Source organism: Talpa occidentalis, unplaced genomic scaffold (assembly GCF_014898055.3).
Source record: "Talpa occidentalis isolate TD23 unplaced genomic scaffold, MPIMG_talOcc4v2.1 talOcc4.2, whole genome shotgun sequence".
NCBI classification, from domain to species: Eukaryota; Metazoa; Chordata; class Mammalia; order Eulipotyphla; family Talpidae; genus Talpa; species Talpa occidentalis.
Window position 1 is genome coordinate 76,016,158 of NW_023602073.1, and position 13,286 is coordinate 76,029,443.

The 13,286-nt window shown below is 40.8% G+C and overlaps 1 pseudogene; it reads left to right on the forward strand.

Annotated features, from left to right (window-relative positions):
* The first annotated feature begins 10,629 nt into the window (after positions 1-10,629).
* LOC119252590 (histone-binding protein RBBP4-like) lies at positions 10,630-11,899 on the forward strand (annotated as a pseudogene).
* The last annotated feature ends 1,387 nt before the right edge of the window (positions 11,900-13,286 follow it).

Genomic DNA, 13,286 nt, shown 5'->3' on the forward strand with positions numbered 1-13,286 from the left:
GAGAATATGAAAATGTGCTTAATGCAGAAAAAGTTAGAGAATAGTCAGGAATGAGATACTGGATAGGTCTATGAAAATTAACCACCATTAAAAAACTAGGGGAAGACTGACAAGAGAGTCATAATTGAAACTGAATGATGAACCCGTCTGATACACACAGACAAACTGTCCAAGGTTTGGGTATCGGGATAAGTAGCTCCATGCGGCCAGTGTCTGCCTGTCTAAGCTCCTCCCAGCTTCCCTGCAAGGTGTACACTGACCTGAGAAGTGCTGTTTTTGGGGTTCTTCTATGATCAATGGCTCTGCTCCCTGCTCCAAGCTGATGCTCACCTCAACATTATTAACACAATGTCCTATAATGAGAAACAATTTTGGTCCTTGATCAAGTGGCATAGCCTTGAGTTTTGGAGAAATGACAAAAGCAGATTGAAGCCTATGCACATATTTATCAATGTAGAACACAGTGGTGCACTTGAGTATTACAGAGGAGCTTCCTCACCTAGTGACACCAGGGACTGCAGGTCTCCAGCATCACATCCTGGTACAGGGTCCTCTGAGCATCACTCAGGTCCTGCCACTCCTCCCAGGTGAAGTTCACAGCCATGTCCTCAAGTGACACCAGCCATTATGAGGGAACATTCCTCTTCATTTCAGGGCCATCAGCTTGGGTCAGAGAGCAGCAAATGTGAAAGTACAATCTTTTGCAGGTCTTTGATCTCCTATAGGATGTACTGTCTTTTCTTTTTTAAAGATTTATTTTTTATTCATGCATAAATAAATGCAGACCAGACGTGCGGGGGGTCGGGGGGGCCTGGCAGAGAATTCATTAGAGATAGAGTAGGAAGCAGAATAGATGGATCTACTGAAATACACTGCTGAAGGGAGCAGTGGGTGAGACTGCAGAGGTCCTCTGTGCCATGTGGGTCACCTCCCTGGCTGTGGATTGAACTCGTGCTGCAGCGGCTGCTAATAGCTTCATAGTGCCAATACTTAACCCCTTTCACCATTAGGGAGGCCCCTGTACCGTCTTTTTAACTCTAAATTTTGGTAAGAAGAGACTACACAGGAGAAAATAATCTTACCTCTGGATTAACTCATTATTTCCTCAAGTACTTTTATAGCTTATCTTACAAATCTGAAAGTGTTCTCAGGCTAAGAATAAGAGGATGAAAAAAATTTGCTCCTCAAAGAGCTTGTCACCTGGTTGGCAGGTAGAATAGACACATCTGGAATAACGTGCTAAAGGAGTGATGTGAAAAGCATGCTGAATGCAGACACGGGTACAAGAGAAGAAAAACCAGCACTTTGTACTGTCAGGTTACACTTCACTGAAGACCCAAACACTTGCTCTTCCTTGTAAATAACAGGCTCCGCAGTATGAGACAACAGCAGATGTCACCATGTGAGAAAATAGAAAGCACTCACCATGGTAACTGAGCTGCAGAGAGCACGCTGCCAGGCAGAGTCCCGGGCAGTGAGGTGAGAATGACAGTAAAAGTATTCTGGAACTGAAGTCCGTCAGCTTTCATGAACTTTGGGATATGTGAGCTGAATATGCCAGGAAAGAATGTTATGTGATCACCCTCTCAAGTGAAAATGTACAAATTAATCCTAATATTTTATTCATACTACCTAAAAGCAGGCTTACTGCAATCTCAGTAGGCAAACCCAGACTGTGCACAAACAGTGCAAATACTGAGGGACAATAAAAGGAGGCAAAAGATGATGACCTATTAGAGACAAAAGCGCATAGAACAGGGTATCCAAATGAGAATAAAGGAGAACTTGTTCGTAATTTGGGGCCTGAGGGGAGAATGAATGCTTTCCTAACATGACCAGCTGGTATATCTCGGTGTCCCACTCAACTGGACATGTGTTCTATAGATCAAGAAATGTAAGCAAAAGATAGAAATTCAGGAATCACCAGAATTTACTGGGACCTTAAGCTATCCCAGTGAATAACATGGCTCAACCAAATCAGAGACTTACAGAAGAGGAGGAACAAGAATTGGAGAGACTAATATTTACTGATGGAGAAAGAAAAAACAGATCATAGCAATAAGGGATTTTTTTCAAAAGATTACACGAAGTGTAAGGTAAGTTCAGTACTAAGAAATCTATTCATATATTTGATCATACTCCTATTCCTATGTAGAAAATCCTATGAATTTCCACTTACATATTGAGTAGAAATATATGAAAATACCTTGGGTTTTGAATACCTAATAAAGGATTTAGGGGAATTTTCCGTAGCACTATTCAGTACCCTGGACATAGCTATAGGTGAAATCACATTTACAGTGAGACAAGGAATAAAATCTTTGCTCAATTTGCACTTACAAAAAATGGGCTAGGATAATCCAACTGAAAAGAGAAAAACATTAGTTAAAATGATCATAACTAGCCATAATTTATCCATAAAAAAAGAAGTCACGTTAAATGTACTTTAAAAAGCAAAATTCGGGTTCCTCCCTGGTAGTGCAAGGGGTTAAGCACCGCGCTATGAAGCTCTCTGCAGCCTCTGAAGCATGAGTTCGATCTCCGGCCAGCCAGGGAGCTACCCACATGGTGCAGTAGACCTCTCCTGTCTCGCCCACTACTCCCCTCAGCAGTGTATTTCAGTCAGTCTGCCTGTTCTGTTCCCCACTGTCTCTGGTGAATCCTCTCCCCCCACCCGCCAACCTCTGGCTTGTACCCCAGCTCTTGTATGCATAAATAAATACATCTTTAAAAACAAACAAACAAACAAATAAATAAATAAATCTACCAACATACTAGCTATATAATTGGCCAGCTATATAACTGCATGGTCCCTTGTTCAAAAACCAGGGGAATAAACCATTAAAGACACTAAAAAATAGATTTTTTCTTTAAAATATTTTATTACTAATTAATGGTAATCAGGGATAATAGTGATATCTAAGCAATAGCATAATTTACAAATGAAAAGTAGTATTTTGATGTCATAATTTTATTAAAACAATAAAAATAATACTTGACACTGATTTTTTGAGTAATTATAAGACTTCTGGCTTACATTTCTGCAAATTAAATTATTAGGTCATCAAAATTTATTTATCTTAAAAAATATTTATTTATTTATTTATACAAGCACTGGGTATAGTCAGAAGTGCGGGAGGGTGAGAGAATTTACCAGAGCCAGAGTGGGGAGCAGAGCAGGCAGAAGGACCTAAGGACACTGCTGAGGGCAGCAGCAGGCAGCAGGAGAGGTCTGCGCGCCATGTGGGACCCTCCTCCAGTGGCCAGGGAGCAGCCGGGGATCGAACTGGTGCCACAGAGGCCGCGGGCAGCTTCGCAGCCCAGCACTCAACTGCTGCGCCACCAGGGAGGCCCAGGACATCAAAATTTATACTATTAGCAGCTTCATTTTCAATTGGTATCACTGAAAGTAATGTCAACATATTGAGCAAATCAAGAACATGCATTTTCTTTTATAATTTAAAAATTTGGGATCTGCTGATGCAACTGCTACTAGAGCATTTTTAGGCTGTGACAAACTTTAGGATAAATTTCTCATCAATTTACTTTCATCAATTATTTTAAAATATAATTTTAGTACACCTAGAACAGATGGTTCTCATGAAACATTTTTCTTGAGAGTATTTAACTATATAAGTCTGTCTTGTGTTAGTCTGAGTGTGAATTTAATTCCCAGTGAAAATTTATACAATGACACCTGAGAGCTTGTGACATTTGCTATAACTTACCTATGTATTAGAACTGGCAAATGGACTCCTCCCTTTTCCTTTGTTGTTTCTGCTACTGCCTTTGCTCCAGCCCATCCCCAATCCCCTGGAATCCTTGGACTGCCCCAAGGCATGCAGGTGCATGCCAGGCCATGGGATGTGCCACAGACCATCCTCAGGGCTTCAGCCCACAAATGCTTACTGCTGCCCAGTATATCTGCTCAACTGCTCTTGGGCATGCGGCATTGTCCCATCAGATTCCATTTGTACAACACAAGTTTAAAGATCTCCTGTTTTTGGACATGGGTCAAAAAAAATTAATGATTTTGAGACAGTGTAGTCCTTCTAAAAGTGGGACCCAGGTCACACACCCCTGAAGCTCAGCCTGTCTACCTCTTATTATGCTTTATGGATTATATCTGTCCTCTCCAGAGGTGTGCCAGTAAACTCGCAGAGCTGACTTTGCCTGGGGTCTGGTAACCAAATAACCAAGTGATCTCAGGAATCTGTAGGCTCTGTTTTTTCAAATGGTAGGACACGAGTATTCGTGTTTCACAGAATGCAATGCAACATTGCATTGCTTAGTACACCTAGATGTTTCAATTCATATCACTGAAAGTAATGTCAAGATATTTAGCAAATGAAAGATGATGCATTTTTTATAATTAAAAAATTAGAACAAAGTATTTTATTTATTTATTTAAAGATTTATTTATTTATTTATTTATACAAGCACTGGGTACAGTCGGAAGCACAGGAGGGTGAGAGAATTCACCAGAGCCAGAGCAGGGAGCAGAATAGGCAGATGAACGAAGTACACTTCCTTTTGAACAAAGGAACCTGCAGTTATATAGCTAGCCAATTATATAGCTCGATTGGTGGTAGATTTAAACTAAAGAATTGGATCTCTAACAATTTAATTTGCTGTATTAGCCCATTAAAAATTGATTTTTTAAAATCTAAAATTAGCAATTTTCAAATTACTGAAACAGACTAGATGATTATTTAATGTCATCAAGAACCTAAAAAGTAGTTTTGGTTTTGTGTCCAAAAAGTCCTGTTATTTTAGGACTTGTTCACGAATTGTGTCCCCTCCATACCTATTTATTTATATATCCTGTATTTCAATACTATAAAAATTTAAATTGCCTTATGAATACATTTTTATTTTCTCATTTCTCTTATTCTCTGCTTTATTTCAGTAACTCATTTAAATGTTAGCAGATTGTGTTACAGAAACTGTATTATTTGTTCCAAAGGACATTTATGGGTGAAAGGATACTATATGTTTCCGTTATGTTTCAAAGGCACCAACTCTTTTCGTTCCTGGATAACATATATATAAATGAAAAGCCATAGGAAATCGTTTGATTTCCTTTCTCACAGAGGTCAGTGGAAAATGACTGCTGAGCCCACACTAATTTCTGGGTTTCTAAGATGAGGATTGAGGTTAGTAATGTGCAGTTGGAGAAATGATTCCACTGAGAAGAATAAGGAACTGGCTTTGTTTTCTTCTGTCCCAACAACTTCTTTCCAGGTCTCTTCTTACCCATTGAATACCTGCTTTTTTGGGGCAGAATCAAGAATTAAAGATTAGATTGTGTTGTATTACACCAGAAACCAGAAAGACAAAGTAACCCCTAATGCACTGGCACTATTCATAAATTGCACCCACCCTATTATTAAATTCTGCCTGTTTCCAGGTAGATACACAATGGTGAGAGGAGAGGCAGCCCTTGTCAAAACTACCAGCCTGGAACAGGAAAAACAGCTCACCATTTCAAGGAGTGTTAGGCCCAGGTGTACTGGGGTAACCACTATTGTCTGATTCTAGCTCATTCTACTTGCTAGTTTCTGTATCTGCCATGATAGTCCTTGTGTGCTCTTTCCTGATCCATCTGACATCTTTGGGCAGGATTTCTTGATCACCTAGACATAGGATATCCATTGTTTTTCTTGCCAGAAAATGAGCCTTTGTCCTTTTAGGCTAGCCTTCCTTCATTGCCATCACAACCTGGTGTGACATTGATTGAATTGTATAAGATTATTCATGTCTTTCCTGGCCTGGATAGACTGTAATGAGTTTCAGAATGTGTCAAATTTCTAAGTTCTATTTCATACCACACATATTGTTGAGAATTTGAAAATTGCTTAATAATTATCCATCAATGAGTAAGCTTTGAAAGAAGATAAAGAGTATTATGAAATAAATTACAGCAATATAATTGAGGCTTACTCAGAGTGAAGTGTTTTTAGTAGATCTGAGTACTAGACAAATGTCAAAGAAACCAATGAGAAATAGCAAAATCTGCTGAAATAGCATAAATTCACATTTATAGCTTCTGCAGAGGAAATGGAAAAGCTTTCTACGTGGTTGGCCTGTGTGAGAAATTGTTTCACAGGACTATCAAAATTCTGTCATAGGATGTCATTTTTGATACTAAAAATTTTCAAATAATGATTTAAAGAATCTTGATTTTTTCTGACATGAGTTTTTTTTTTTTTTTTCTGACATGGTCCCTTGGCAAATAATTTCTATATGACTCAAAGTATTTCTCTAGAAGAAGAAACCTAATATTTGAGCTGTTAAGAAGTAAACTGTCACTTTGGATGTGTTGGTAGTTTTGGTGAGTGAGTGAACATGAGATTATTTCTGAAATCCCTAGAGAATAGTGAGTGAGAGTAAAGAAAAAAAAATCAAGGCACCCAGTACAATAGTGAGATTAAAGAAAAAAATCAAGACACCCAGTACAATAGTGAGATTAAAAAAAAAAAAATCAAGACACTGAGTACAGTACAATGCAACCTGTAATTCAGTCTATACTTGAGAAGTTTGAGTTTAGCCAAAGAAGAATCCATTTCAGGTACCAATTATCAAAATAGCCAAGTGAGGGGGAGAACTAAGGAATCTGTATAAAGTCTTACATTATGTAAATCATACATGTCACATGGCATATCCAAATGTATCCAAGTACAGTTACACATGGCTTTGAGTTGTAACTGCAGAGTTGGTCAGGAAAGAATAGTACCCAGACACTCAGCAAGTGAACACTGGAACAGATGGTTATCAACAGTGTGAAGTGGAGCCTGGCTCTCTAGATTACAAAGCAATCTTTGCATTATTTGTTCCAAAGGACATTTATGGGTGAAAGGATACTACAAGTTTCTCTTATATTTCAAAGGCACCAACTCTTTTTGTCCTGGATAACATATCTTTAAATGAAAAGCCATAGGAAATCATTTGATTTCCTTTCTCACAGAGGTCAGTAGAAAATGACTGCTGTGCCTACACTAGTTTTTTTTTTAATAGAGGCATGTTTTATTTATTTATTTATTTTATTTGTTTGTTTGTTTTGTTTATACATGCACTGGGTACAGTCAGAAGCACGGGAGGGTGAGAGAATTCACCAGAGCCAGAGTGGGGAGCAGAGCAGGCAGAAGGACCGAAGTACACTGCTGAGGGGAGCAGCGGTTGGCAGGAGAGGTCTGCGCGGGACCCTCCTCCGGTGGCCGGGGAGCAGCCGGGGATCGATGGGATCGAACCGGCGCCGCAGAGGCCGCGGGCAGCTTCGCAACCCAGCGCTCAACAGCTGCGCCACCGGGGAGGCCCAACCCCCACACTAGTTTCTGGGTTTCCTAAGATGAGGATTGAGGTTAGTGACATGCAGCTGGAGAAATGATTCCACTGAGAGCTACCCATGGAGAGAGAGAAATCACACCTATAACTTAATTGTGCTTAACCAGAAATATTAGGTTCAATCTTTTACTCCTTTAAGTTTCATTAATAGTCATTTGTGATGGAATACAATATTTTAACAGATGACTTACAGTGGGTTAGTGATTTAATGTTCAGTTTTCTTAAGTTATTCAAAACAACTTAATTCAAAATAACTAGCATTTATGTCAGTTTGCCCCACACAATATTCCCTGTAGAACTGATGGCCACCACTCCTTTCTACATTTCTGAAGCCACAATAATATACTGGGGACACAGATTCAGTCAGCTTGAACAATAGTCAAGGGTAATTATCAAACATGTGAATGTAGACTAGGATGCCAGAAATTAAAAAAAAAAAAAATTGTCTCCCAAAACTTTTGCAACATGGCTGTGACATAACTAGTTTAGTGAACATTTTGTGAGTAATGAAGTATTCTAGGAAAATCTAAACTAATTTCTCTCTCTCGCTGCTTCTGCACAGAATTCTGCACCCCCCCCATTAATATTTGCTGAGCAATTTTTCTTCATTATGAAAAATTGGCCATTTGTGGAAGAAAGAAGTCCTAGGCTATCTTAGATTGTTAGTAAGACAGTCCATATGCTCTGTTAGAGTAGCATTAAGTTTCTCAAGATAAGATATGGGTTATCTAATGAGAGAGAAGGAATACCTGGTTAATGTGTTGGCAAAAGTCTCAGAGCTACAAGGCAGGGCAGACTGGAGCTGGCATGCTGAGTTTGAGAGCCCAGACCTAGGGGAAGGCTTTAAGTGGAATTTTGGTTGCTACAAAGGTGGAGTGTTGCCCTATTTTGGGCCTGACACTTTTGAATTTATTTATTATATCTGTCTGGACTTGTTCTTGACCTTTTTAGTATTTGGAAAACCAGTATCTAAAAATAATGCTTTCTTATTTCAGGATAAATTCTACTATAGCAAAAGGTTCATCAAGTGGTTTGGGGATTAAGTCTTGAGAGATGAAGGAATGGAAACTACCCCTGTGTGCAGGACATAGTCCCTGATTGATGATTTTTCTATTCCTTGACTGTCTTTAATTATTTTATTCTATTTTATTCAAATACTGTTTTTTTTTATTAAAGATTTATTTTAGTATGCATACAAAAGCTGGGGTATAGGCCAGAAGTGGGGGGTACGGTGAGAGGATTCACCAGAGACAGAGTGGAGCAGAACAGGCAGATCTACTGAAATACACTGTTGAGGGGAGCAGTGGGTGAGACAGGAGAGGTCTGCTGTGCCATGGGGTTAGCTTCCTGGCCAGGGATCGAACTAATGCTGCAGTGGCTGCCATAGCTTCATAGTGCTGAGAATTAACCTCTTGCACCAACAGGGAGGCCCCCTTTTATTGTGTTTTCAAGAGTAGGATAAAGTGAGGCAGAGTAAGCAGACATGGGATTGGCAAGTTTGAATAATACCAGTGGTTCATAAGGGCTGTATTTAGTTGCCCAGAACTTGGCTCTGGGGATTAGGGCAGGTGGGTAGTGGTTCAGAATATGAGAGTTCTGTGAAGGAGGTGGTTTGTATATGAAAGGGATGCCAAGGCAGGTCTTCATCATATCTAGGAATTGGTTAGTCCTGGGACAGTCTCCCCAGCATCAGTAAGATCCCAGGTGTCAAAGCATCAGAAATACAGGAAATAAAGAGGTATGATTTAAACATTTGTTTCAATTTCTTACAAGCTTCTTCCCAGTCATGTCTTATTTCCTATTTCTTTCCCACCTCCAAATCTGGTATTCTATTACAATATGTGGCTTCTAAATTTCTATGTTATATTAATAAACATCTTCTCTGCTTCTGTCTTCTCTTTCTTTTGATCATCTTGCAAATCATCAGTAAATCATATTTTTTAAAATTCTACTTTCGTTAAGAAATTTAAAAACTGGGCCTCCCTGGTGGCACAGGGGGTTAAGCACCGCACTGTGAAGCAATCCACAGCTCTGCAGCAAGAATTCGATCCCCGGCCAGCCAGGGAGCAACCCACATGGCGCAGCAGACCTCTCCTGTCTCGCCTGCTGCTCCCCTCAGTGGTATATTTCAGTCAGTCCGCCTGTTCTGTTCCCCACTCTGTCTCTGGTGAATCCTCTCACCCCCCGCCCCGCATCTCTGCCCTGTACCCCAGCTCTTGTATACATAAATAAATAAAAAATCTAAAAAAGAAAAAAAAATTTAAAAACTGAGGGATGCTATTTGGGATGATTTGGGATGCTATTTAGAAAGGTAATATATTCTAACTTCCTATGTTAGTTAAGATAGGTGAACCACTGTTCCTAACAACCCCAAATCTTAGTGGTCTAATACAACAAAGGTTGATTTCTTCCTGGGTTGTGGTCTGATACAGTTTGGCAGGGGAGTACTCTGTTCCATGCAGTCATTTAGTGGTTCAGGTCACTTCCATTTAGTGTGTGAGTCAGCTTCCTGAATTCTTCAGCTGAACCAAAGTCAAATTTCCAGAATTAAGACGCTGAATGTCTCACTTGGATTAGGTGCTTTTTTTTTTTTTTTTTTTTGCTCCTACTGATAGGTTCATGGGATAGAGCAGTTAGTATTTTGGACATTGGTGTACTGTTTCTTCTGTGGATTGGGTCCATTTACACAGAAGGGGAGATGAATTGGGTAGATACCATCAAACTACTTGGTATTTTTATGATAGACCTTTATATATTTGAGTAAATTCATCCAGTCCTTTTCTTTCCAACCAGACATTGTCTACTTTCTGAGAGCCCGACTAGCACAGATTATTACACTAGCTCATCAGCTTCCCTCCTAAAATTTAAAAGGTCAAACTTCATCTCCTCTATGAAAAGGTCATTCATTAACTCCACTCCCTTCTAATTATTCCATAGTTCTTAATTCCATTATGATTTGATCCACCCAGTTAAGCAAATCTTATAACCTTGTTTGTACAGTTTTTGAGCACTAATATTTAGCTTTTAAAATTCCATGTCTTCCTTTTCAAAAATTAACTCAAAATAGCTAAATATGAAATGCAAAAATTTAAAGTTCCTAGAACATAACGTCAGAGAATACCTTAAGTGTGGCGATGCCTTTTTAGACAAAACACAAAAGGCATGATCCACAACACTAAACATTAAACACCATATGATACAGCAATTGTGCTTCTTGGTGTTTACTCAAAGGAATTGAAAACATATGTGCACATAAAAACCTCCTTCCCATCTTGCCTGCTCACTATGTCCAGCAAGGAAGTAGCCATAGATGATGTAGTAAAAGAAAGTGTGATTAATGAAAAGGACAAAATATGGAAAAAGAACACTCTTTTCTTTATGATTTGGTGAAGACTCATGCTCTGGAGTGACCCAGCCTAACTGCACAGTGGCTTCCAGATGTAACCAGATCAGAGGGAAAAGAATTCAGCATTCGTTGTCTCATCCTAGGGGCACACACATCAGATGAACAAAACCACCTGTGATAGCCAGTGTGCAGCTACCTAATGATGATGCTCAATCTAATGTTTCACACTTCAACAGTGAGAGGAGAATTTGGAGGTTTTGCCTCAGTTAGTGGTAAAATTGAAATAAATCAAGATTAACCATGAAGGAGAAGTAAATGGAGCACATTGTATGGCCAAGAACACTTGTATCATGGCAATGAAAATTCTGTCCTGTGTGGGCCTCCCCGGTGGCGCAGCGGTTGAGCGCTGGGTTGCGAAGCTGCCTGCAGCCTCTGCAGCGCCGGTTCGATCCCCGGCTGCTCCCCGGCCACCAGAGGAGGGTCCCGCATGGCGCGCAGACCTCTCCTGCCGCCTGCTGCTCCCCTCAGCAGTGTACTTCGGTCCTTCTGCCTGCTCTGCTCCCCGCTCTGGCTCTGGTGAATTCTCTCACCCTCCCGCGCTTCTGACTGTACCCAGTGCATGTATAAACAAAACAAACAAACAAATAAATAAATAAAACATGCCTCTATAAAAAAAAAAATTCTGTCCTGTGATGTTCTTGTTTTTGACCACAGGAAACATCCTTCTAAACCAGACCTTTCTGGAGAGCGCAGCCAAGACTTGCATCTCTCTGGACATCAGAAGGAATGCGATGGGCTTTCTTGGAACCCAAATCTCAGCAGGCATTTACTTAGTGCTTCAGATGACCACACCATCTGCCAGTGGGACATTAGTGCTGTTCCAAGGGAGGAAAAATGTCAGAAGTGAAGACCATTTTTATGGTGCATATAGCAGTAGTAGATATTTCCTGGTATCTGCTCCAATAGTCTCTGTTTGGCTCAGTTGATGATGATCAGAAACATGATTTGGGATTCTTGCTCAAACTATGCTTCCAAACCGAGCCATTCAGCAGATACTCACACTGCTAAGCGAACTGCCTTTCTTTCAATCCTTATAGTGAGTTCACCCTTTCCACAGGACCAGCTGATAAGACTATTGCCTTGTGGGATCTGAGAAATCTGAAACTTAAGTTGCATTCCTTTGAATCAAATAAGGATGAAATATTCTAGGATGAGTGCTCATGTCACAGTGAGGGGGCCAAGATGATTCACCAGAGACAGAGTCTCTGGTGGGACAGAGACAGAGTCTCTGGTGGGAACAGGGAACAGAACAGGCAGATTGACTGAAATACACTGCTGAGGGAGCGGGTGAAATAGGAGAGTTCTGCTGTGCCATGTGGGTATCTCCCTGTCTGGGGATCGAACTCATGCTGCAGTGGCTGCAGATAGCTTCACAGTGCTCTGCTTAACCCCTTACACCACCAGGGAGGCCCAATTGTATATAATTATTAATAGTATAATTATGGTTATTATAAAATATTGATAGTGTAATAAATATTTCAGTTTGTTCCCCTATAAACTCTGTCCACAACTTTTATCAAGGATGACTGAGCCCACACAGGGATTAGGATGGGAAGGAAGAGACAGGGCTGACTCTGGAACCCTGTTTGATTGTGAACAAGACCCTCTACCTTTACCCTCTCTTTCCCCACCCACCAGCCTTTCTCCATAATGCTTCCTCTGATTCTTGGCTTTTATTAAAATCTATTGCTAGGGCCTCCTTGGTGGTGCAGGGGTTAAAGACTTGGCACTATCAAGCTATTGCCAGTCACTGCAGCATGGGTTCGATCCCTGGCCAGGGAGCTAACCTACATGGCACAGCTGACCTTTCCTCTCTCACCAGTTGAGAGGGCACCAGAGACAGAAAGACACTTTGGACTTGCCAGGAAGGTGGGCCCACAGTGGGGAGTCCTACCCTAGGGAGGACCCTCGTGGAATGAGGCAGGTCTCCTTGGCAGATGCCTTCTGGTATCGTTGGCTGGCCACCACATTTGCTCTCCTCCCCGCCCAGGAGGGGCATGGATCTTTCTCATGGTGGCTGTTCTCCCTCCTGTGTTTGGGAAGAAAAGGGAGAGTCAAGCCTCTTTGGGATACATGCGTGCCCGCCCTACTTCTGTGCCTGGGAAGACCAAAAAAGAATTGCTAGACTAAAGTGGTGTCTTTTGGGGGTTACTGCTTCTGTTTCTCTCCTTGCATGTGTGCAGTGTGCATGTACAATGTGTTTTATGAATGTTAAATGCATGCAGTGCATGAGTTGGTGTCCTGTGTGTGCTTGTCATATGTGTATAGTGTGCACACATGCCATAGCATATTTCACGAATGCCACATGTCTGCATTGTACTTGTGTGGCATGTTATTTATTTGCTATATATATGTGGTGTGCATGTATAGCGTGGTTTCTCAGTGTTGCAGGTATGCACACTGCTCACTGTGCACTGCATACTGCACTTTACTCATTGCACATTGGTCACTGCACAGTGAATAGAGCTCGCTGTACACTGAAAAAGCTTACTTTGCACTGCATGCAGGTCACTGCAAATAACACACAGCTAACTCA